Source organism: Periplaneta americana, chromosome 6 (assembly GCF_040183065.1).
Source record: "Periplaneta americana isolate PAMFEO1 chromosome 6, P.americana_PAMFEO1_priV1, whole genome shotgun sequence".
Classification (NCBI taxonomy): domain Eukaryota; kingdom Metazoa; phylum Arthropoda; class Insecta; order Blattodea; family Blattidae; genus Periplaneta; species Periplaneta americana.
Genome location: NC_091122.1, coordinates 5,004,402 through 5,032,154, shown reverse-complemented (window position 1 = coordinate 5,032,154; position 27,753 = coordinate 5,004,402). Strand labels below are relative to the sequence as shown.

The following is a 27,753-nucleotide window of genomic DNA, read 5'->3' as shown; positions in this document are numbered from 1 at the left end:
CCCAGGCCTCCCGGGGCAGCCTGTGTATAGCCTCAAGCCTCCCGGGGCAGCGTGTGTGTAACCCCAAGCCTCCCTGGGCAGCCTGTGAGTAGCCCCAAACTCTACTACTGCTGTATATTAAATACCCAAAGAATACAATATCAATTCCCTAACCTTTTCTTTTCGGTCTTTTTTTGGTTGTATTTTAATAAGTTGAATTAGAGGATAGTGTAGAATAGATTGTCTCTTTCATCTTGCCATTGGCTCCAATATGAATTATCAGTGAGAATGGTTTAAAATAATTAGTTATGCCTGATGAAATCAGATGGTAGCAAGATCAATATCTACATCAGCGCCACTAGTGTTTGAAACAGTAAGTTTCGAATTCTTTTATTCAGCCATGATGCAGGCTTCCAGGCATCAAAAGTTGTTCACAAATATCAAATGTCTCATTATCTTCGTTTGGCAACTGTGATTTGGCAAAATTTAATACGCATCACTCAATCCAAATTGATAAACGTATATTTCATCAATTTTTTTCGATATAAAATGGAATCTGTGCTGTAGGCCTCTGTTCGTATACTACCAGTAACACAGGACTATTCAAAAAGAAGGAGCAGATTTCAAATATTTATTTCTTCCACACTACAAAAGATAGAAATACAATTCCAACGTTCCTGGACAGATGAACGTTTAAATTTTGAACAGTCCGGGTAGAAGTTCCAGTCACGGCCGCATTGGTGCTGTTGATTGTAGTAAAATGGCGACACAACAGGAAAAAGCATTTTGTGTGCTGCAATTAGCAAAACTAGAGTCCATTATTGAAGTTCAACGTGCTTTTCGCCGTCAGTTTAATAAGCAACCGCCTCGTCATAAGCAGATTTACCAGTGGCATCGAAATTTCGTAGATGGTTGCATCTGCAAACAGAAAAGCACGGGACGTCCACGCACATCGAATGAAAATGTCGAGCGTATTCGTACAGTTTACGAAAGGAGCCCAAAAAAATCCACAACACGAGCAAGCAGAAAAGTGGACAGTCCTCAACCAACGGTATGGCGAGTTCTGAAACACGGTATGCACATGAAGCCGTACAAACTGCAGTTATTGCAAGCATTGCATCCTGACGACCACAACAATGACACCATTCCAGGACGTTGGATTGGAAGAGGAGAAGGAGGAGGAGGAGGAGGAGAAGATCAACTTCATCGCCGGTGGCCTCCCAGGTCTCCAGACCTCACTCCTTGTGCTTTTTATCTGTGGGGTTACGTAAAAGAAACCTGCAGAAAAGTATATTCTATTGTCCATGTGCTAAAAAGGATAAATGTTCATCTCCCCTCTTGCTTAAAAAAGTCCCTTGTGCAGACACTTGTATTTCCCTATTTTGACTATGCGGACATTTTACTGACTGACCTTTCCAGCGACAACAAAACGAAACTTCAACGTGCTCATAATTTATGTGTACGTTTTGTAAGCAATGTTCGTAAATATGATCATATCACCCTATCCCTGGAAGCAATAGGTTGGCTTAAACTAGATAAGAGAAGAAATTTACATTCACTTCTCTTTCTCTTCGAAATCTTGAACTCTTCTATTCCTTCGTACCTGTCGTCTCGCTTCACTTACCTTTCTTCCCACCACAATCTGAACACACTCTCTCGTCATGAAACAATACTAACAATACCATCCCATCGCACCTCCTCATACTCATCCTCTTTCACAATAGCCCTGCCAAGACTCTGGAATTCGCTACCTGCTAGCATCAGGGACTGTCTGAATAAAATTGAATTCAAACGCAAACTTACTAGGCACTTGGTCAGTCATTGATTTCTTGTAAATAGTTTCCTTAATCTATCACAAAATATTTCAATATCCAGTAATTTCATCACTATAGAATTTTGTTACTGTAGGTTTAATTTGTAATTCAGTAAATATAAAATATTCTTTGTTTTTCTATGATAAATTAGCTAGCTTTAATTGGTCAGGTAATCTTTTCGTACCTTGATTTTTATTGTAATTGTAATTGTAGATTTAATACTAATTGTAATTTTATTGTTCATATTATAGTTGGAATCTCCTGGTAGAGGGGCAGAGAAGGCCTGACGGCCTTATCTCCACCAGGTTAAATAAATAAATAGTAATACTAATACTAAAACACCGTGTTTTATCCCCCCTATGCCTGACATTGGCCTTAACAGCGCCAATGCGGCCGTGATTGGAACTTCTACCATAACTATTCAAAATTTAAACTTTCGTCTGTCCAGGAATGTTGGAATTGTGTTCCTATGTTTTGTAGTTTGGAAGTAATGAATATTTGAAATCTGCTCCTTCTTTTTGAATAGCTCTGTATTACCTGAATAATGAAATTCGCTAGATGTTTATTTTCAACTAGCCGTACCCGTGCGCTCCGCTACACCTGTTAGAAATAAATAAATTACATAATTAAAATATGACGTTTGATCCAGGGAACATTCGTGTTTGATAGAAGGATAAATCGTTTAATACTGTATGTTACTTAATTTAAATTGTATTTAAAATATTGAAATGCGATCATTTTGATCCAGAGACCACTCATTTGGTGCAATGACAATTCCTTTAACAGGTTTCTTAATTGTTATTACCAATTATTTTTGGAAAAGCGAAAATTAACAGAAAAATTTTGGCTACAGATTTATTATTATGTTTATATTATATTATATTATGAAAAAGTGTGTTGATAACGGATGTACTCGAATCAGAAAGTTTTTAATTTGTTGTGGGAGCTCTTGAATCTCAGGAGGAACAACTTTTACAACAGCGCAACATAATCTGCTTGGCTCATTACCCAATTTTTTTGCATTGCATTTATTGCATATGTATTTTATGTATTGTAACACGATTCAATTGAGCATAGTTAAAATTTGAATTATAAAATAATGGAATGCTAAGCTAACGTACTATTACTGCATACTAAATCAATACACTCTCGTTGTTCGTTAATTCTCTGAGATAAAAATGAATATGTTCATAAACATTATTATAAGAAATACAGGAAATGAATATACAGAATAACCTATCAAGCTTTCTGTGCATAAGAAGCTATTTTAATCCTACCTGCCCTCAATTCACTCACAAGTTACTGTAATAACATTATAGCATTATGTCCATCCAGAGAAACTACACTTTCCAATGATGAAATAATAATTAATTATACAAATCGGTTAATTTAGCTTCCGATATTACTTCATACAAACACAGAAACATTGTCTGTAGGCTATGTTTCATAGCTTTCGATTGTTGTGTCCAAGGCCCCTTATAGACGAAGTCATTTGTTTTTTATTTCAATACACCGCCTTAGATGGCAGTTATTTTAATTTTAAAACTCATTTATCTCATTAAATATCAGTCCTATCAAAATTTTTCAGAGAATAAAACTTATCAAAAATCATTTTTAAAGAAACGTTTGTTATGTAACATATTTCACAAAAATCAATAATAAGCGAGATATTTCGATTTATTTAATTCAGGCCCCCTTATAACCCCCCTTTTAAATAACATATTTTGAATGCCATATAGCCTATAATCTAAGTTATGTTAAAATTTTCATCGAAATCGGTTCAGCCATCATCGCGTGAAAAGGTAACAAACATACAGACATACAAACAAAAATTTCAAAAAAGCGATTTTCGGTTTCAGGGTGGTTAATTATATATGTTAGGACCAATTATTTTTGGAAAAGCGAAAATTACCAGAAAAATTTCGGCTACAGATTTATTATTAATATAGATAGATGACGAGTTAGAATTTCGAAAGTGTCTGAAACTGGAATGCATTTCATGAGCCATTGTGACATTAGCGGAGAAGATTAGCCTACTGATTTAAAAGCAGTCGCATTTAGTAACTCATGGCATGCGAACTGAGTTCTCCATTTCAACAGACAACCGATTGTGAGATATTTCCACAGCTTACGTGTTTACTCGTACATTCCATCTTTCATAACTAGAACCATAACTTCAATGTAGATTAAAAAACAATATTTCACAGCACGAAAAGGTAATTGACGACCTCACAAATTATTTATTCTTCATTGTTCTAGGCCTATATGTTTATTTATTGCCAACGTTATACAACTATATTATCTGCCATAATAGTGAGTGACGAAAAACTGTGCAGGTTTTAAACCCCTTGCGTTAAGCAGTCCCGGTCAAACTCTGAGCAACTCAGGAGGACAACGCCCACCGAAATGCAGACACAAGCAATCCTCATATCCTGTGTGCTTGGCGCTTTGTTGTTCGGTAGGTTGGCAGCATCGCTCCTATTTCACAGACTCGTATGTTGAATTCTTTGTAAGCTCATGCATATGTATATACGCTTCTTGCTGGTTGAGTGGAAGAGAAGGCCTTACGGCCTTAACTCCGCCAGCTAAAATAAATCATTTTTATTATTATTATTATTATTATTATTATTATTATTATTATTATTATTATTATTATTATTATTATTATTATGTAAAGGTAAAGGTATCCCCGTAACCTGCCATGAAGGCACTTGGGGGGCATGGAGGTATGTATGTATGTATGTATGTATGTATGTATGTATGTATGTATGTATGTATGTATGCCTTTTTTTGAGCAGCATGTTCCATTACAAATGGAAAGTAATACTACATGCCTAGGTTTACCTTCAAGTACATAATCCATTTACATTATATATTATTATGTTGCCATTCTAGATTAAATATGGACTAGTGTAGTTCATCTACTATGTGTAACTGCCAAGATAATATTGGTACTTCTTAATCTAACTTATTTTCCTATTCCTAACCTATGAAGTACAAGAATCTATTTACATATTCTAGCATTAAAATATTTACAGTATTTACATATTTACTATCTCTTGATCAGCCTATTTTCAGATAAATTATACCCTCTAATATTGTAGCTTATTTACAGAATGTAAGTAACCTATTTTTGACCCTTATCACTTAAATCTGACTTTTAACCTATCTTCCCAAATAACTTATCCTTATATACTAGCCAGCCTACTGTAGTTGTTCAAAGTCTATACTATTTGCAAACTTTATAAAATATTTTACATAACTTTTCACTAATTTTGTCTTGTCCACAGGCCACTTTCCACCACATTTATGTATAGACTGGATTAGTGTTCTTCTTTCCTTTCCTAATTTCGTACAGTCATAAATGATATGATCCACTGTCTGATCCCCATCCCCACAGACACATGTCGCACTATGTATGTATGTATTTTTTTTTTCAATTTTTATTTGGACAACATGCTCCATTACATAAGCAATACTACATGTCTGGTTTGTGCTTGCAGGATTACAATGTTCTTACAATTATATATGCGACAGAATTTATTACTTATAGGGTAATGTAATTTATGCTATTGTGACTAGAATGAATATATCATATTATAAACTTAGAAATAATTTATGTATGTATGTATGTATTTATTTATTTATTTTATTTTATTAGGTTGTTTTACGACGCTGTATCAACATCTAGGTTATTTAGCGTCTGAATGATATGAAGGTGATAATGCCGGTGAAATGAGTCCGGGGTCCAGCACCGAAAGTTACCCAGCATTTGCTCATATTGGGTTGAGGGAAAACCCCGGAAAAAACCTCAACCAGGTAACTTGCCCCGACCGGGATTCGAACCCGGGCCACCTGGTTTCGCGGCCAGACGTGCTGACCGTTACTACACAGGTGTGGACTGTGTGTATGTATGTATGTATGTATGTATGTATGTATGTATGTATGTAATAGTAATAGTAGTAATAATAATAATAAAAAATAAATTATTTATTTATTTATTTATTTAAAAAATGGGGATCATTAATAAAATCATGAAACCTTCACTAGTACAAAGACACACAAGAATACGCTTGTATTAAACCTTAGCATAGCCAGTATTAAGCTATGGTAGCAAAGCGTGGACTGTAAAGAATAAAGATGTCAGTAGAATAACAGCAAGTGAGATGAGGTTTATGAGAGCAACAGCTGGATATACTCGCTGGGATCATAAAAAAATGAGGACCTAATGCAAGAACTTCAAATAGAACTCATTATGCAGTTCATTAGCAAATATCAACTTCAGTGGAAGGGCCATCTCGAACGAATGAATCGATGCAGAATTCCAAAAGCATTGCTTCATTACCATCCATATGGCAAAAGATCTCTAGGCCGTCCAAAGAAGAGATGGACTGAAAATTCTAGTTTGAGACCGTAACAGGCCACTTGGCCTAATACTTGTTAGGAAGATGATGATGATGATGATGATGATTAATTTATTTATTTATCTATTGATACTTATGTGCTGGACAATAGGCATTGACCAATAAAAGTCCAGCACAGTGATACAAATAATGCAATAAAATGAACAACTATGGTACACATTACATATTTAGGGTGGGAACCTCTCAAATCAAGGCGACGAAAAACCAGACTCACAGCATTGTTTAAGGCACAAATGGGACACAAAGCATGGACCGATATCAATGCTAGATTAGCAACACCATCATACTTAGGAAGGGCTGATCATATTAGGAAGTTTAAATGTAGAAAACAAAGAACGGACGTGGCAAAATTTTCCTTTGTTAACCGCACAATAGTAGACTGGAACAGCTTACCTGCGGCAATCTTTCAGGGTGGTCCTCTTAAAATCAATACATTTAAGGAAAGGTTGAGAAGATTAGACTGAAAATGTAATTGGAGTTGTAGTGTAATTATTTTAGTTGTGTCATGTAACTAATTGAGTTGATACATAATTAATTAAGTTGATATGTAATTAATTAAGATGATATGTAATTTAGTTGATATGTAAATAAATTAGGGTGATATGTAATTAATTAAGATGATATGTAATTAAGTTGGTACGTAATTAATTAAGGTGGTATGTAATTATTTAAATTGGTAATAGTTGGGTGAAATATAAGTACTTATAAGTTAGATTTACTTTTGCTTATCGTAGGCGTTATTATAGAATAGTTCTTATTTATAGTCCTAAGTTTATTGCATCTACTATTTACAGGTTTACGTTTATTTTATTTTATTTTATTTTATTTACGTTTATTTTATTTTATTTCTGTAATTGTATATTAGGCCATATATCACTGCCACCGGGTGTATACCCAATTGTAGTGTTAATAAATAAATACATACATACATACTAGTACACACATACATACATACATACATACATACATACATACATACATACATACATACATACATACATACATACATACATACATACATACATACATACATACATACATACATACATACATACATACATACATACATACATACATACATACATACATACATAATAGAGATAACAACAAAATAAAGAACATAGATTAAAAATATTAGTTTATAAGAATTAATACTATTATATTTTATGGAAAGGAGTTGATTCATACAAAAGTATTACCAATATGTGTAGAAAGATAATGCAAATAATATTAGCAAAGACATTGCCATATTCTAATACTTCTATACATTGAATGGATCGAAATCGCCTACGTGTAAGTTAGCATGTTTAATACATCTGGAGACCGGCAAGGAAGAGTTAGAATTTCTAATATAGAAGAGTTTGTGATGCCTCATGTCCTTCATAGGAATACGAAGGCTGACACTGTTTAAGAAAGATTGACAATTAATGTCACCTTTAAGGACCTTACATAAGAATAAGTAATCGAGATCATGACGTCTGGCATACAGGCTTCGACATTTAAAGTGCTCGCATTTTTTATCATAGTTATACCCAGAGTTATTAGGCAGGAATCTGTACGAACATAATGAAATAAATTTCCTTTGAATATTTTCAAGTTTTGCCGAATCAGAACTAGTAATAGAGTTCCAAACTACAGATGCATATTCGAGTTTCGATCTCACTAATGTATAGTATAGTATTAAAAGAGAGTCAGGTGTTGAAAAAGAATAAGTAATTGACCGAATTATTCCTAACATTCTTATTGCATGGTTATAAATATAATCAATGTTGTTGTGAAAATATAATTTATTGTCAATTAATACACTGAGGTCTCTAATACAATCTTTCCTGTTAATTAATATATTTTTTAAATGATAGTTATATTTTAGTGTAGAGGTTTTCCTTAAAAATTATATTACGTAAGTTTTGGATTCATTAATCATCATCCCATTATCAACTGACCAATCGATAATTGAATTAATAGGCCTAATAATAATAATAATAATAATAATAATAATAATAATAATAATAATAATAATGGCTTTATTTAACCTGGCAGAGTTAAGGCCGTAAGGCCTACACTCAACCAGGATTAAAACTTGCTTACACAGTTGAACATAAAACTGGATCGGAATTAACTAATTACATACTGATACAATTTAGGTACATAATGAGATCAAAAGAGGTAGTTACATAAAAATTTACCTCATAAAATAAAAATAAACATAGTGGAATACATATTAATGTTGTCAGAATCAAATACGAATCACATAAAAAGAGAAGCCGATAATTCAATAAAAAAAATGTACACAGTAAAAATAAAAATAAACACATTAGTATACATATTAGTATTAGATTACAATTAAGTAGGATTCACATAATTAAACCAGAAACCGACAATAGAATAAAATGTACACAAAAATAGATTAATAATAAAAAAACAACACAGTGGGATACATATTGGTGTTAAGTGATAAATAAACACGATTTAGATAATAAAAATAAGAAACAAAAAATAATAAAAATAAATACAGCGGAACACATTACATTTCCGTTATGTAGTTTTTTAGCCATCATAATCACTTTGTTAGGCCTATATATCTTCTTGTAATTTCTAAAATATAACTTTAGGTTGTCAGTGACATTTTTCCTTCATTAATTTACTTAGATAACGTAAATTTTAACTAGAAATATGGATATATTTTGTTATCCATTTTGACTTATATTTGTTTATGATTTTTATTTTCTTTACTGACATTGCAATATTCATATAATACTTTAATTCTCAACTCGTAGAAGAGTGTTTATGTACTTATGTATAATTCGACATATCTTTCCTTTATATCATTTGTAAGACTTGTTACACACTTATGCGTAAAATTCTAACAGCTGTATCTTCACTCTTACTGAAAACTAGACACATCAGTGTTGCTGGTATTAATGTTCTGGGAATAATAAGTTAATTAAGTATCGCTGCAATCAAAAAGTATTGGGAATAAATTAAAGGGAAATTAAAAAGAAAGTTTCCTTCCCAGGCAGGATTCGAACCACGAAAGTCTTAGTTACCAGTCTATCGTGCTCTGGAGTGAACAAGGCTCTGAAATCAGCTACAAAGATCGGTGCTGTTTTTCTTTTGCCACTACTGTACACTGACTTGCACGATTGCAAGCCACTCTACAATAGGGATATCTTAAGCGAAGTTTTACCGCTAGATGGCAGGAGGGTTCCATGCGGCGTAACATGTTGTAGGGCTATGTTATGTCATAAGCTACAGTTGATTACGTTTTCCCGCTTGTTGGTTTTCTGTGCGTGTCAAAATTATATTTACAATTATTTTGTATAACCTAGTAGCCTATAATTGAATATAATTCAATATTTTCTTACCTCATAATTTAATTTCATTTACAATAATAGCATAGGCCTTAACCTGTATAATATTGAGCGATTCCCCTTAAGAGATGGGTGGGGAAATCTGCAGTATGCAGAATATAGATACGAGTAAATAGAATGGTCATGAACCTAAACGAGAACTTTGAGAACGAGGTGCACGAATAAAAAAATAGGAACTATGTCGAAGGTGAATATCATCTTTAATCATTAGTATTTAAGAACCGTACGTTAAAAACAGAATATGCAGCCATCGAGATTGGATTCCTTGTATTTTTTTCTGTAGTTGCAGAAAGATCAAATGCAATTTTTAATAGGATGATATAATATGATCACAGTAGTATTACGATTAGTCGTGCGTTTTGTAGGTTAAGGACATGCAGTTTTGAATACTGTGTAGGACGATTTTGAAAATTTGAAGTTAAAACATGGTTTTAATAATTAGGGTACAGTACATTAAAAACATTATTCACGAAATGGATGTCACTACGAATCGTTCTGGATAATAAACATCCCAGTTTATCGAGAGTTTACTGAAGACGTAAACTTCGGAGACTCCTACAACTACTGCATATAGGGGAGAGACGGGTAGTATCGGACAGTGCGTTTTTTTCATCTACCACCGTATGGTAGTACTTGAATGACATGGTTACGTTTCTCTATGCGACATCACAGAAACGTAACCATGTCAATCAGGTACTATCATCGTGTGGTAGATGTAAGAAACTCACTGTCCGATATTACCCGATGTCCGATGCTACCCGACTCTCCCCTAATCTAAGCTAACATAGCTCGCTGTCGAGGTTGCATATGTTTTTATTAATTCTTCTTTTTCCTCTTCCAAAATGAAACTGTAGTCAACAATTCCTTACTTGAAGTAGTTACTTTTATTTAATAGCTAGCATTTTCGAGGCGCAATTTAATTACTTATATTTTTTAAGGTTTAAAGCATATATTTAGAATATTTCGGGACCTGAATGAAGACAAAAAGCTTTTCCTGGTTTTTACATATAGGTACATAACAAAAATTTGCCATTTTTAGTTGTTTTTAAGATTATTTAATATACTAATACTCTACGTATATCCTCAATGTCTATACACCGAAAAACAAATGCACACGCAAAGCGCATCCCTTAAAGTACACGTGCGCTATCTGCTGGTGCTAGTTCAGGATATCCCTATACGCGCATACAGGCAGGCTTTCTAGGGTCCCGCCTGGACTGAGCTTGTAAAACCCGGGGTGAATGGGCCAGTCCTAACTTGTAACTTGCTCTGTCAGGTAGATGTGTCTTCAAATATCCAGTAAACGTGCAGTCCCTTTCTTTTTTACCAAAGGCGACAGCTTTATGCATGACAGGGGAACTGAACCGTTTGTGATTTTGGCGTAGGTTGTGGTGGACATCTTGTGACAGTGGAAGCTGTAGTCTCTGCCAATGTCAGCGCATCCGGAGTAGAGGTAGACATCGATATCATCCCCATGGCTACCGTGAAGGTAAGGCCAGGTACCGCAAAGAGTAGAGCATCGGGTGTATTTGTTGTGCGAGTGGAAATCGTTTCGTTTATGAAAATGACAAAATGTAGTGCATTAAGTTTTATTAGGCCTATAGGAAAATTGTACAACAATTTTAAATTATGATTAACTAATTCTTTTTAAATCAAGTTACTTTTAAAATCCATTTTCTTTTATGAAAGTGAATTAAGTTTCACTACAAGGAAATTGTACAACAATTTGAAATTATGGTTAACTAATTCATTTTAAATCAAGTTACTTTTAAAATCCATTTTTTTATGAAATTGAATTAAGTTTCACTACAAGAAAACTGTACAAAAATGTTAAATTATGATTACCTAATTCATTTTAAATGAAGTTATTTTTAAAGTCTATTTTCTTTTATGAAAGTGAATTAAGTTTCACTATAAGGAAATTGTACAACAATTTTAAACTATGATTAACTAATTCATTTTAAATCAAGTTATTTTTTAAATCTATTTCTATTTATGAAAATGACAAAATGTAGTGAATTAAGTTTCACTACAAGGAAATTGTACAACAATTTTAAATTGTGATTAATTCATTCATTTTAAAACAAGTTATTTTTTAAATCTATTTTCGCTTATGAAAATGAAAAAATGTAGTGAATAAAGTTTTACTACAAGGAAATTGTATAACAATTTTAAATTATGATAATAAATTCATTTTAAATCAAGTTATTATTTAAATCTATTTCCATTTATGAAAATGACAAAATGTAGTGAATTAAGTTTCACTACAAGGAAATTTTCTTTTGGTTGTTTAACGACGCTATATCAACTACTAGGTTATTTAGCGTCGATGAGATTGGTGATAGTGAGATGAGATTTGGCGAGATGAGCCCGAGGATTCGCCATAGATTATCTTGAATCAAGGGAATTATACAACAATTTAAAATTATGATTAACTAATTCATTTTAAATCAAGTTAGTTTTAAATCTATTTCAATGTATGAAAATGACAAATGTAGTGAATTAAGTTTCACTACAAGGAAATTGTACAACAATTTTAAATTGTGATTATTCATTTTAAATCAAGTTATTTTTAAAATCCATTTTCTTTTATGAAAGTGAATTAAGTTTCACTGCAAGGAAATTGTACCACAATTTTAAATTGTGATTAACTAATTCATTTTAAATTAAGTTATTTTTAAAATCCATTTTCTTTTATGAAAGTGAATTAAGTTTCACTACAAGAAAATTGTACCATAATTTTAAATTGTAATAACTAATTCATTTTAAATCAAGTTATTTTTAAAATCCATTTCCTTTTTTGAAAGTGAATTAAGTTTCACTATAAGGAAATTGTACAACAATTTTAAATTATGATTATATAATTCTTTTAAATTAAGTTATTTTTAAAATACATTTTCTTTTATGAAAATGAATTAAGACTCACTACAAGGAAATCGTACAACATTTTAAATTATGATTAACTAATTCATTTTAAATCAAGTTATTTTTAAAATCTACTTTCTTTTATGAAATTGAATTAAGTTTCACTACAAGGAAATTGTACAAGAATTTTAAAATATGATTAATTGATTCATTTTAAATAAAGTTATTTTTAAAATCTACTTTCTTTTATGAAATTGAATTAAGTTTCACTACAAGGAAATTGTACAAGAATTTTAAATTATGATTAACTAATTCATTTTAATTCAAGTTATTTTTATATCTATTTCCATTTAAGAAAATGACAAAATGTAGTGAATTAAGTTTCACTACAAGGAAATTGTACAACAAATTTTAAATTATGATTAACTGATTCTTTTTAAATAAAGTTATTTTTAAAATCTATTTTCGTTTATTAAAATGACAAAATGTAGTGAATTAAGTTTTACTAGAAGGAAATACTACACTAGTGGAAAATGAACACCTCTACAGAAGTGACGTAGAAACACCATATTCGTGTGGGACACTGATAAAGGGCGGTAAATGCAATGTAGTTGGCTTGATGAATGAGTAGCCTGTTTGGAGCACCTTAGTGTGTTTAGTAAACATCGTGGACATGCCTGGACGGCGTAGACGAGACAATTCGTGCAATTAACTGAATTTGAGCGAGATCGTATTGTGGTTCTGCAGGAGGCTGGATGGTCCTTCGCAAGAATTGGCCAAGACGTCGGACGTGAAGTGCCTGCTGTGGACCATTCTTGGTGCCGGTGGTCCAACCAAGGTGGTCATGCTCGTCATTGTGGTTCCGGACAGCAGTGGCGTATGGATTCACGACCGACCAACTGTCGTTTCAGACGAGTTGCCATTGACGATACCATGGTGACCGCAGCAGAGATTACGGCCACTGTTGCACCCAGAGTGTTAGCTAAAGTCGACGGCAACTGGGAAGGCGGTCGTCTGCTAGAGTTTGCGTCGATAGAGAGCAAGGCAGCGTACAACATTGCCACATTGTAGTTCACGTGCATGCAATACAAAGAGCACAGGAAGTAATTGAAGGGTTGATAGCAAAACCGGACATGTCCAAAATATTAATTTTTCAGAAAACGAGAAAAAAGTCCCTTATGTTTCTCATATAATATAATAATCTGACACATTTTATACAGGTATCTCATATTATATCTATCAACTTTAGTAAAAAGTTCCTTTGTTCTCTTTTATATGGTTTCTTGGAGAAAAAACACACATCTGAACATATCCAATTTTTTGCAGAAAATTTTATATGTAGACATTTTAACTGAGAAAAAGTATATGAAATCATGTTTAATTCGTATTGCCAACTATATCAATACACAAATAAATATTTTATAAGTGTTTTATTGAATTAAAAACTTAATGTTGGAATTATTTCCTGAACAAGAAAAACAATTTTATATCTTTCTTTTTCTAAATTTGTGTCCTTCAGGCTTTGAATTTTTTCCACGTCAGGTATATCAAGTACCGAAAAATAATTATTCTAATAACAACACACTAAGTTAAACTATTTGCAATAAAATTATTATTAGCCTATTATTATTATTATTATTATTATTATTATTATTATTATTATTCCCTGGGGTTTCTCATATAATATAATATAATCTGACATGTTTTATACAGGTATCTCATATTATATCTACTAACTTTAGTAAAAAGTTCCATTGTTCTCTTTTATATGGTTTCTTGGAATTGAAAAACACACATTTGAACATATTCACGTTTTGCAGAAAATTTTATATGTAGACACATTAATAAAAAAAGTATATGAAATCATATTTCATTTATATTGCCAACTATATCAATATACAGATAAATATTTTATAAGTGTTTTATTGAATTAAGAACTTAATGTTGGAATGATTTCCTGAACAAGAAAAACAATTTTTACATTTTTCTTTTTCTAAATTTGTGTCTTCAGTCTTTGAATTCTTTGCACGTCACGTATAAAAAGTACCGAAAAATAATTATTCTTATAACGACATACTAAGTTAAACTATTCCCAATGAAATTATTATTATTATTATTACTATTATTATTATTATTTTATTATTATTATTATTGTTATTATTATTATTATTATTTTATTATTATTATTATTATTTTATTATTATTATGATTATTATTATTATTTTATTATTATTATTATTATTATTATTATTATTATTATTATTTTATTATTATTATTATTTTATTATTATTATTTTATTATTATTATTATTTTATTATTATTATTATTTTATTATTATTATTATTATTATTTTATTATTATTATTATTTTATTATTATTATTATTACTATTATTATTATTTTATTATTAATATTATTATTTTATTATTATTATTATTATTATTATTATTATTATTTTATTATTATTATTTTATTATTATTATTATTATTATTATTATTATTATTATTTTATTATTATTATTTTATTATTATTATTATTATTTTATTATTATTATTATTTTATTATTATTATTATTTTATTATTATTATTATTATTATTATTATTATTATTATTATTATTCCCTGGCGTTTCTCATATAATATAATAATCTGACATATTTTATGTAGGTGTCTCATATAATAAAAAAAACGTAAGCATATCACAAAGCGTCAGTCTATTTTACTCGTCACAGGAGTCTGACATGAAGGATACGTAAGTAGAAAACCTAGTTTGAAGAATTTCAAAGCACTGTTCTTAGATTAGCCTTCAAATACATATTGAAAGAAAACAATAAAACATATTCAATTAAAGTTTTATTCATTATTTTCTACCCATGGACAGACCTTTCACTGCAAACCCAGCATTCTCCAATCCTTCCTCTCTTCCGCCTAGTGAAAGTAATTCACTAAAGTATTTTAGTACTGTTATGAAATAGCCCCACGACTATTTCATGTTTTATGAACCTATAATATGTGATAAAAATCAATATGGAGAACATAAAAATCCACCTACTTCAGGAAAGAAGGAAGAAAAGTAAGTTCCGATCCTGAAATTGACATCTTTCTTTTAATCGTAACTCTTTGCAATTTACAAAATTCAATAACTATAAGGCCCTTACTTACTTACTTACTTACTTACTTACTTACTTACTTTTAAGGAACCCGGAGATTCATTGCCGCCCTCACATAAGCCCGCCATTGGTCCCTATCCTGAGCAAGATTAATCCAGTCTCTAGCATCATATCCCACCTCCCTCAAATACAGTTTAATATTATCCTCCCATCTACGTATCGGCCTTCCCAAAGGTTTTTTTCCCTTTGGCCTCCCAACTAACACTCTATATGCATTTATGGATTGGCCCATACGTGCTACATGCCCTGCCCATCTCAAACGTCTAGATTTAATGTTCTTAATTATGTCAGGTGAAGAATACAATGCGTGCAGTTCTGTGTTGTGTAACTTTCTCCATTCTCCTGTAACTTCATCTCTCTTAGCCCCAAATATTTTCCTAAGAACCTTATTCTCAAACACCCTTAACCTATGTTCCTCTCTCAAAGTGAGAGTCCAAGTTTCACAACCATACAGAACAACCGGTAATATAACTGTTTTATAAATTCTAACTTTCAGATTTTTTGACAGCAGACTGGATGATAAGAGCTTCTCAACCGAATAATAACAGGCATTTCCCATATTTATTCCGTGTTTAATTTCCTCCCGAGTGTCATTTATATTTGTTACTGTTGCTCCAAGATATTTGAACTTCTCCGCCTCTTCGAAAGATAAATTTCCAATTTTTATATTTCCATTTCGTGCAATATTTTGGTCACGAGACATAATCATATACTTTGTCTTTTCGGGATTTACTTCCAAACCTATCTCTTTACTTGCTTCAACTAAAATTCCCGTGTTACTATAAGGCCCTACCTGAAAAAAAAAATATTTTTGTCTTTACTGAGTCATTAATTCGTTTTAATTATTGTTGGACGGAAAAACGGCATATAACACTTTTTTTTTACTTCTGTTCCATTAAAATAAATGTATATACAATCAACAAAATGTAATGCAATGAGGAATCTTAGAAGTAATTCAGAATGTGATATTTATAGTCATAAAGCAACAAATTAACTTTGTCAAATAGAGAGAAAATTCTCAAAAGCATATAAAATTGTTAATACATTATATCTCAAAACATGATTTCGGTCTACGCGCCTTTTTTCATTGAATAATAAATAATTATATTGTATTTGTCGTTACCAAAACCTTGGCGGCGGCGCGCCGCATACAATCGGCAACGGAACACTTATAGTGCTGCCATCTCTCGGCAAAATTTGTAATTGTCTGCAGCCGAAGTCTTTGGCTCACTTGAAATGTATACCGGTAAAGAAGTGATAATAGTTAAACGTGACTTCATCAGCACACTAAATTAGCGGCTGACAAACTTTTGAACAAACGTCATTTAACAAGAAAATATGTAATTTGCTTTATTCTTGGAAAGCCTGCGTAATACATCTAAATTATGAGATTATTTTGAATGTCAAACTTCCGTAGAGCAACCTTTTTGTAGCTAAACAGAGAACATTTTGAAGGTTAAATTTGGTCTATTGAATTTTGAGTCCGTTATTTAAAGACGTTGTATCAAGTGTGAGGTTTCTAGCACTCACGTTAAGGGTTGATAACAAAACAGACTCTACAACTTTTATTTCACCTTTCGTCACAGTGCAATTGGGCCAGAATCTCAATCTAGCTGGAAAAAAAAATATATATATTTTTTTTTCAAAGTCACTAAAGTTGGTGTTTATGTTTTATAAATATTAACCAGATGTCTGCACTTCAGAAATCCGCAACGCAGGAAAGGGATTCGGAAAGAGTAACATCAGTAAATACCAGAGCGCTGTATTGGAGTTAAATCGCTCGCTTGAACTCGGTCGAGTGTCGCACCCTCGAGTGAGATACGATCGGTCGTGATACACTCGTAATGAATAGAAGCACAGTACAAGGTCATCTCACCGACATGTCTTATCTTGCATGGAAGGCGACAGATAAGATACACATATGTTTTGCTCACACGGTAAAAATAAGGCTTTATTTTCTGCGTTTATGACAAACGTTTAATGGAACAGTCAATGGAACGTACCAAAACAGGAACATGAAGTTATAAATAAAATAGTATGAAAAACTTCGATATACAGTTATTATTGCTAATTAATAATTATTCAATATTTGATTTACCACATATATAATATGATAGGTCCATACATAGTGTTCCGCCTATATACTGCGACAATGTAGAAACGTTTTACAAAATATTATTGATATAGCAGTAGATTAATAACAATATTAGTACAGAGATAACGTCACAGAAAATATAATAAAACGAATAATCATGCTGCACAACTGTTACAGACGCAAAGATTGATACACTAATTATTAGAGATTATTATTATTATTATTATTATTATTATTATTATTACTAGAAAACTTGATACGGTTCTTGCATTATCGTGATTGTGTTCTCCGTTTATAATAATTACATTTACATCCAATAACATCTATCAGATGTGGCAAAAACAAAATCACTCCTGTGTGGAAAAAAAAAAAAAAAAAAAAAAAAAAAAAACATTTACCTACAACATTTATATTACATTTTAAAGCAGGTTTTGTAGTTGTACTATGGAGAGGTTAGTTAAACACTGCAAAGTTTTGAAATGATAAACATCTATGATGTTACTACACAGTTCATCACTGTAACAAGAACGAATGTCTAACGCTCGGCTTACACCGTTCGAGGATTTATCGCTCGCGACAATTTTACCCATCATGCATGTGCGCTACCTATCGGATTATGCTATGAACTACTTGGCGCTCGAGCGAAAATGTCCGATGCAGACCTCTGGTAAATACATAGCGGAAGTTGATGATTGATAACACCCTGACTACCCGCACTCAGTTGTGCGTTGGAGCGATGCAAGGGAATATCGTTATGTATTATATATTGTTTCTGTGTGTAATGTGTGCTGTGTAACATACAACACTAGCTAGTAACAGATACTCGGAGAAATACGAGAAAACTGAAACAAAAACAGCAGCACCAGGATTCGAAACTTATTTAATTTGCATCGCATGACCAAAGACTTTATATTAGTTAGTATAAAGTCCGTAAAACCAAAGACTATATACTAACTAGTATATTGTCTTTGGTATGACGGACTGTGTATTTATTTTGTTTTCAGCACTGCCAACCAACTTCTAGAGGGAAGAAAATACCTGCTGGAGAGTATAACGCGATTTTTAAACATGGGAATAGACTATTGAGAAGACAGCAGTACATAACTTTTGTGCGAGATCGTGCGTATTTGCTTGGTTTCCGCACAAAACCAATCCGCGGAAAGTCTAAAATTCCACATTCAGTATTCCCAACCTAACACACATAACAATTTCCCTCTTCTTACCGCTTAAGTGACATATTGATTTTACTGCTTTAGGCTTTTAACATATTATTTTTAGAGACGTTCAATATAGTAATAATTATAAATTGGAAACTTACCACTGCAATTTCACCTAAATTGCACTGTTAATTATTGTTTTTAAATATTTGCAAAAAATTAAGTAAACTCTACAACTCCACTAAAGTTACTGCATTCGTGATGCAAGTAACATTAAGGAAGCCATGAAAAAATCAACAAGATTCCAGACTCATCATAGACTGGGGGGAAAAAAAGACAGACGTATATCACGGCCTGCTGGAGTATAGTAAACACAGAAAACATTTTAAAGCAACAATGTTGAAGATAGATATTTTTGTTTTGCAAATTTGCCGTCATTGAACAGAAACCAAGATGGAGATTTCATTGCAACTAATTAGAAATTCCTCTTTCAGGTATGTAATAAACGATCTTCGCACAAAATAATGTACGATACAACAGCGGTATGTTTTCTTTCAATTCTCGGAAATTAAAAAAAACTCAACTACGGTTCGCTTTTTCAAAGTTTTCCTCGAACATGAAAACTTCAACATACCGCTCTTGTAACGCATATTACTATTCCTTTCCCCTTCAAGAATATATTTAATATCAATTATTTCCCATGGAGAAATACAATCAATCGAGAAATACTATTCAATTTTAGCAGTATCACAACAATCTCAGAAGGTTTACATGAATATTATATGAAATTATTTCACCTCAAAGAGATTTAATACAGTCCAACTCCTTGCTCTGTCATTAAAACAAGACTTGTGCCTCTTTGAATTAAGAAAAATGAAACATGAAAACATTTTCACAGTAGCAGATTATGATACTCTAACACTAATCTGACTCACAGAAAAATTAATGAATTTCGAATCCTCTAACAGGTAGTCCTACCGACACCAAATAAGGTAAAGAAACTGCACTACACGTACAGAATCATCTTTAGGTCGAGGGTCAAGTTTAAACTTTAAGACAAGTGGTGTAATTTTGTCATTGAATCGGTTTCCATGGATACCTTACAGCTAACATACATTCGAGTAAAACAAGAAAGTTGAGGATATATAAATAAGGTAATTACAAAGTACTATTTAGTTACTAGTATGAAACTTTCTGGGTAAAACCAAGAGGAAAACAAGCTACGAGCAAATCCGGATAAAAGTGAACTATCTGTCTATGTAGAGACATTTCAATTAACTATTCAAGAGATTTATATTTCTACTGGACGGATTTAGTTCACATCCATATTATTATTGTTACTATTATTTCTATCATCAATATATATATATATATATATATATATATATATATATATGATTTGAACTGGTAATGACAATTACGGGAAAACGGCTGAACGGATTTTAATAAATGACCCCTCATTTGAAGCTTGGAACCCAAAGTTTTTCAGAAAAAATCGTAGTTTTAAGTGAAATGTCAATTTTCCTACATTATTTTCCTATTTTCCAAAATCCATCTTTCGTCAGTTTTGAGAACTAATTAATTGCATTTCAGAATAAAACAAAACACACACTACAATAAACAATAGACGAAGGCCATGACCTACAGGATTGCTGACATACTTAGAATTCAGATGGGTCAGATTCTTTCACATCATAACGCCAATATGTCGATCTTCATTTGTGTAATTTTTTGATAACGTATAAAAATAATTTACAAGTCTGATCCTCTGGTCTGTAGTTTTCCGAGTACAGCTGTGTTTTCGATATTAAGAACTACAAAACTTAAGAATGTTTGGTGGCATTATTACCATTAAAAATGAAGTATTATTATAGTTAATGCAACACATAATGTTATACTGATGATATGAAAGTGAAATCTTTTGGGGCCTTAAGTAAGTAGACGCATAGAAAGAAGATTTTATATTAGATCTTCATTTCTATAATATACTATCAGTCTTACTAATAAACCGTGTATAGTTTTTATACGAGACTTTTGCAGAGTTGAGACAGAAAACGTTACTAATAAACCGTGAATAAGCTATGGACGTATAAACAGGCTGTAACTATACAATGGGAATTGCTTTGCAGTAGTTATATACACGAAACCCCTTGTTTAAGCGTTGTATATAGCGAAAAATGGCCGCCCCTTTAACAGCTGTTCGTATCGACTGTCATTTTATGATGATGTTTACCTTGTAACCACAGAAGAACAAACCAAAGATCATAGAATTATTAGAATAATATTGCTGTAGCTTGTACTCTTTGACCAAAATGTAGTGTGGTAATCGATTAGAGCCAGTTGTACTATCGATATTTAACACGCCACACTAGAGCGCTCTACCGGATCCAGTAGAGAACCTCAGATATTCTATTACCTTTCGTAACGAAGTAATGACGAAACTATGACGTAGCTGTGTAACAGCTATACTGTTATACACGAATATTTGTAGTGATTATTAGTAAGGAATTTACACACGACTTATAAACGAGCTACTCATTGTATAAGTATAAGACAGTTAAACGTCTGTATATAGAGTTTTTATTAGTAAGACCGTATATATATTACTGAAAATTATAAAACTTACGTAACAGCGTGGTCGATCGACGGATGTTATGTCAACATTTGTTGAGACTATAAATTAGGATTGCCTATAACATCGAGATCAACGTGAAGTTTCGATTTTATGCACGAGAACGTATAATCTCATAAACTTCTTTCCATCTGACTGTAGATAATTAATTGAAGAGAAGTAATATAATGATAACGAGATACTAAGGTTATGGTTATGAACTTAACACTACTTGTATTAAACTTGTAGGATATGTGGAAATCAAGCCACAGTGTAGAGAACATATCTCTATACTGTGATCAAAGAGTGGTTTTCTTCGTGCTCACAAGGAAGTAATGCCATTGTTTAAAACTTCTGTCCTAAGTAATTTTGACGTATAATGGATAAACAATTGATCCTCACTACTTTTCCCGCCAAGAGAGCACCTCCTTCTTCTAGCTATGCCTCCGTCTTTCAGTTGCTGACTATAGTAGTCGTGACAGCAGGTTGCAACTTACACGCTTGGCCAACTTATTATGGGATATAATTATTTGGAAGTGTACGTCAGATTTACGTATCAATAGTGTTAATAGATAATTTTCTGTTAGTGCAGTTTATTTATTCCCTTAAGTGTGTTTTATCTAACAAAGTAACACTGGATGAAAACTTACGTGGTGATCGACACTACTCTGCAGATCATAGATGAAAGTTCAGATGATGATGATGCTGATGACGCTGAAGGCAATGTAGAGATTGAATATGAAACTTGTGACAATGACAAGGATCTGAGATACAGTAGGAGAGATTGAGAATCACGTAGAAAGCAAGCGAATGGAGAAAGAAGGCAAAAAACAAGAAAACAGGAAGAAAAGGAAAGGAAAGGAAAATGAGAAGAGAAGAGAAGAGAAGAGAAGAGAAGAGAAGAGAAGAGAAGAGAAGAGAAGAGAAGAGAAGAGAAGAGAAGAGAAGAGAAGAGAGGGCACGGAGACAAGAGGGCACGGGGGCAAGGGGGGAAGGGGGCACGGGGGGCAGAGAGGAGAGAGGAGAGAGGAGAGAGGAGAGAGGAGAGAGGAGAGAGGAGAGGATATGTTCATAACTCTAGCCTACAATCCACAATATCCTGAAATAGCTATTGCTTCACTGCCACATGTAAAACCGACTGATCGTTTTGACATTGTTACTTGCGTTTTCGCATTGGAACTCAAGAACTGAAGATGTATAGGTTAAATAAAAAGTATTTAGCATGAAGAAAACCATTCAGAGGGGTAGGCCTATGTTTCATTATTATGGAAGCAAATAACTTTCAAAATGTCTGGTATTCTTCATTGGAAATAAATTTGAAAAAAAATTAATTTGAACTTCTAATGAACTTAGTTTGCAGCATTTGCTGCACCAGCCACTAGTTATTATTGATATCTGTAAAATTTATGTAGACTCTACTGGACTGTACCCGAGCACGAGCATATTCATCTTTTCGGGTATCTAACTTATTCTTATGTACCATTTCAATTGTAAATTGTGAATAAATTTGAATTTGAATTTAAAAAAAAAATTTCATTATTATCGAGGAACTGTAGCCTTTAAGGACAGTTTTCCATTAGTATTCAATACAACTTTACAGAAATTAATTTTTACCATGACTATTGTACTTTTACTATATCATACTGTTTTTGACCAATAAAACGGTACGAAAGAACATCTTTCAACCAATCGTGGCTGCTTATCGCACAATTTTATCGCTTCCCTAACATTTGTTTATTTTTATCACTACCCTAGCACTTGTTTCTTTGTTTGCCAACATTTTAAACTGAAAATTCTTTACGGTACTATAAAACACGCTTTGCGATCATAATTTGTTTTCCGCATAGATTAGATTAGATTAGATTTAGGTAGACAGACAGACAGACAGACAGACAGACAGACAGACAGACAGACAGACAGACAGACAGACAGACAGACAGACAGACAGACAGACAGACAGACAGATAGATAGATAGATAGATAGATAGATAGATAGATAGATAGATAGATAGATAGATAGATAGATAGATAGATAGATAGATAGATAGATAGATAGATAGATAGATAGAACTTTATTGTCGAAGGCATAATATATGCATAGACATGGTCAAATATATACAATTACAATTTAATTTAAAAATGAATCAAATATATGAAACATTTATTAATTTCGAGGGCCCAAGCGTGTATCCTCTAGATTGCAGGGACACAATTTTATTAATTTCGTTTTTATATAATTACTAAATTTGTGAGAATTTTTTGTATATTTGATGTCATCAGGCAAACTATTGTATATTTTGATACCAAAGACCATATAGGTTCTACTAGTGTTTGTAAGATGGTTGCTGGAATAGTTCAACTGTTTTTGTTACGAGAATCACAGGTATGGAAGTCACAATTAGTCGACTGAAAATGGCGGCTCCGTTCAAACGTTTCGGTGAAGCTAACATTAATGAAACAGAATTTCAGTAAGTCAATTAATATTTTATTGTATTAGAGTAAACAAACTCTTTTGACACAATCTTCTGAAATATCCAGCAAGTTTTTCAGTGACTTATGACATGTTGTTCTGGTATATAACATATTTTTCGTTTCGGAAGCTAGAAAATCCAACATTAAAAGCATTTCTTGGGAAACACTGCCACCCATCAGTCCCTTCTGACAAGGGATGTAAGGTGAGTTGCTTAATGACATTGAGTCATAAAAAGCACGCAGATATCAGACTACAAAACTGCAATCCGTTTTGACTGACGTTTATGCGTTTATGAGTTATGAGGCTTCAAAAGTCATGTAGCAATACACTGTCATAATATATCGAGCCTTCCAACAACAGTGTGCTACTTTTAACATGTAACAGGTGTCGTGTTTATGAAGCTATAGCAGTCGTATATTTCCCATGGTTACAATTGTCTTTGACAAATAACCATGGAACGTTACACTTTTACACAACGCGTAGAAATCATTAAACCTATTATCAAAATGGGTCATCCGTTCGTCAAGCATTCCTTGTATTTCGTGAACTGTACAATGTGCGTAATTCTCTGCGAGAGAACAATGATTTTGTTAAGAAACAAAAGTATCGTTTTAGAAGCAATGAGAATCCTTTGAAGATTCAAAAACGATCACTTCATCCCAAAAATGTTACAGTCTGGTGTGGATTTTGGTACGACGTAATCATTGATCCATATTTTTTCTAAGATGAACGAAGAGAGACTCTGACTCAATGGAGAAAGATACAGGGATATGATAGATCATTTTTGGCCTCAATTGGAAGGTATGGATCTCACAAACTCTGGTTTCAGCAAGATGTCGCCACTTGTCATGCTGCTCACGAAACAGTCGACGTTTTGAGGAAGAAGTTTAGAGACTTCATCATTCCGCGTGGTGGTGATGTTAACTGGCACCCCAGATCATGTGATTTAGCGCCGCTGGATTACATCTTATAGCGTTATGTTACATTCACATTAAAGAAATAAAGAAAAATAATAATTAATAATTAAATATGTAGCCTAAACTTTATTAATACAATCACACAGATTTTATGCTCAATCAGAATAACGTTAAAGCAATTAATAATAAAACGCATGAATTAGTATTAAATTTATTTCATTCTCGAACGTATTCACGTTGCTGTAATAAAAGGAAAAGAAATATATTTATTCATTCCCTCATTTATTTATTTACTTATTATTTTATTTTTTATATTTACTCATTTATTTATTCATTTATATTTATTTTACTATTTATTTACTCATTTATTTCTTTATTTACTCATGTATTTATATATTTATTCATTCATAAATTTATTTTATTTATTTTTCTTCATTTATTTATTTGGGTATTATTTATTTTTGTTATATATTTTTTTTTATTTGTTTATGTAACTATTTGCTTACTCATTTATTCATTTACATATTTGTTTGTGTATTTATTTATTTACAATTATTTAAATATTTATTTACTCATTTATTTATTTATTTACTTATTTATTCTTATATTTATTTTATTTGTTTTTTCTCCATTTATTTATTTATTTGTGTATATATTTCTTCTTTATTTATTTATTTATTTATTTATTTATTTATTTATTATTTCATTTTTTATGTCTACTCATTTATTTATTCATTTATATTTATTTAACTATTTATTTACTCATTTATTTACTTATTTATTTATTTATTTATTCATTCATATATTCATTTTATTTATTTTTCTTCATTTATTTATTTGTGTATTTATTTTTGTTTATGTTTATATAATTATTTGTTTATGTAACTATTTGTTTACTCATTTATTTATTTACATATATGTTTGTGTATCTATTTATTTATTTATTTATTCATTTATTCACTTTCATTTATTTATTCATTTACTTACTTATTTATTTATTTATTTATTTATTTTTATTTATTTACGTATGTAATAGTATTTTAGTTAGTTTCTTTATCTTGTTTTTCTTTTGACTTTGTCTATGTATCAGTGATACCACGACTGTTTTTATCAATAAATCAATAATTCAGTAATTATTCTTTCATTCATTCATTCATATATTTATTTATTTTATTTATTTTTCTTCATTTATTTATTTATTTGTGTATTTATTTATTTTTGTTCATGTTTACTTATTTATTTGTTTAAGTAACTATTTGTTTACTCATTTATTTATTTATATATTTGTTTGTGTATATATTTATTTACTTATTTATTTATTCATTTACATTTATTTAAATATTTATTTACTCACTTATTTACTTATTTATTTATTTACTTACTTATTTATTATTATATTTATTTTATTTATTTTTTCATTTATTTATTTATTTGTGTATATATTTCTTCTTTATTTATTTATTTATTCATTTACATTTATTTAAATATTTATTTACTCATTTATTTATTTATTTATTTATTTACTTACTTATTTATTCTTATATTTATTTTATTTATTTTTTCATTTATTTATTTATTTGTGTATATATTTCTTCTTTATTTATTTATTTATTCATTTACATTTATTTAAATATTTATTTACTCATTTATTTATTTATTTATTTATTTATTTATTTACTTATTTATTCTTATATTTATTTTATTTATTTTTTCATTTATTTATTTACTTGTGTATATATTTCTTCTTTATTTATTTATTTATTTACGTATGTAATAGTATTTTAGTTAGTTTCTTTATAAGTGATACCACGACTGTTTTTATCAATAAATCAATAAATCAGTACTTATTCATTCATTCATTCATATATTTATTTCATTTATTTTTCATTTACTTATTTATTTGTGTATTTATTTATTTTTGTTTATGTTTACTTATTTATTTGTTTAAGTAACTATTTGTTTACTCATTTATTTATTTACGTATTTGTTTGTGTATTTATTTATTTATTTACTTATTAATTTTTTATTTATTTATATATTCATTTATTCATTTACATTTATTTAAATATTTATTTACTCAATTATTTATTTATTTACTCATTTATTTATTTACTCACTTATTTATTCTTATATTTATTTTATTTATTTTCTCTAAATTTATTTATTTATTTGTGTATATATTTCTTCTTTATTTATTTCTTTATTTACTTATTTATTTATTTATTTATTTATTTATTTATTTACGCATGTAATAGTATGTAATATTATTTCAGTTAGTTTCTTTATCTTGTTTTTGTTTTGACTCTGTCTATGTATCAGTGATACCACGACTGTTTTTATCAATAAATCAATAAATCAGTAATTATTCATTCATTCATTCATATATTTATTTTATTTATTTTTCCTTCATTTATTTACTTGTTTATTTATAATTTGCTTATTTATTTATTTATTTATTTATGTATTTATTTCTTTATTTCTTTATGTAATTATTTGTTTACTCATTTATTTATGTACACATTTATTTCTGTATTTATTTATTTAGTTAGTTATTCAACATTTATATATATTTACTAATTTATTTATCTGTTTATTTATTTATTCTTTAATTTATTAATTTAAAATAAATAATAATACTAAATTGCCCCCCATTGAGGGTAGCCCTTACGGACTCAGTATATCCTCAAAAAAATTATTATACATATGTAAACATAGATATTAAATTTTAAAGAAGGGAAACAAAGAAAAGGGCGTGAAAAATTACGATTGCTATTAATGTGGCACCATGTGATTAATTAGGATTTGGCAGGATTTTTTTAACACAATTATCACAATGTCATCCCTCAGAGATGTTGGCACAGCAAACTGGCGTCGAAA

The 27,753-nt window shown here is 30.7% G+C and overlaps 1 protein-coding gene across 1 annotated transcript in view; it reads left to right on the top strand.

The window, feature by feature from the left end:
• The first annotated feature begins 4,177 nt into the window (after window positions 1–4,177).
• The window catches only part of LOC138700912 (polyamine-transporting ATPase 13A3-like), a 200,110-nt gene continuing 176,534 nt past the window's right edge, over window positions 4,178–27,753 (top strand). Inside the window, exons 1-2 of the mRNA XM_069827333.1 lie at window positions 4,178–4,251; window positions 10,974–11,077. The gene's annotated coding sequence lies outside the window, so the exon portion shown is untranslated. The remainder of the gene's footprint in view (window positions 4,252–10,973; window positions 11,078–27,753) is intronic.